Genomic DNA, 364 nt, shown 5'->3' on the forward strand with positions numbered 1-364 from the left:
CTGATACGTACTTCAAATAGTTTCCTATATGAAGACTTTTTTGCGCATAGGTTAACCACTTGGCTGTTCTCTTTGAAGCAGCATTTTCCTTCGTCCGTTGCCTGTTTCTCATGATAGATTTAGCTCAATTTCGTCTACCAGTTAGAGGTTAGCAGCAGAAGTATATTATTAAGTTTAAGACCTGTTAAAATATGTTTATATTTGTTCATCTTTTGGAAGGTAGACCGACGGACTGTTTGATGTACTCTCTTTTACCGGCATATATTACATCTATATACTCTTAATCAGTCTTCAAGGTGAATAGACTAAGAGGGGCTGACTGCAACTGTGGAGCCAGCCCTTTAACAATGAGCTTAACCCTCTG

The 364-nt window shown here is 38.5% G+C and overlaps 1 protein-coding gene across 1 annotated transcript in view; it reads right to left on the reverse strand.

Annotated features, from left to right (window-relative positions):
* LOC119591089 overlaps positions 1 to 364 on the reverse strand; it is a gene marked incomplete in the record, with an annotated part of 53,715 nt that overhangs the window by 593 nt on the left and 52,758 nt on the right.

The sequence above is a fragment of the Penaeus monodon genome, chromosome 28, assembly GCF_015228065.2.
Source record: "Penaeus monodon isolate SGIC_2016 chromosome 28, NSTDA_Pmon_1, whole genome shotgun sequence".
Taxonomy (NCBI): Eukaryota; Metazoa; Arthropoda; class Malacostraca; order Decapoda; family Penaeidae; genus Penaeus; species Penaeus monodon.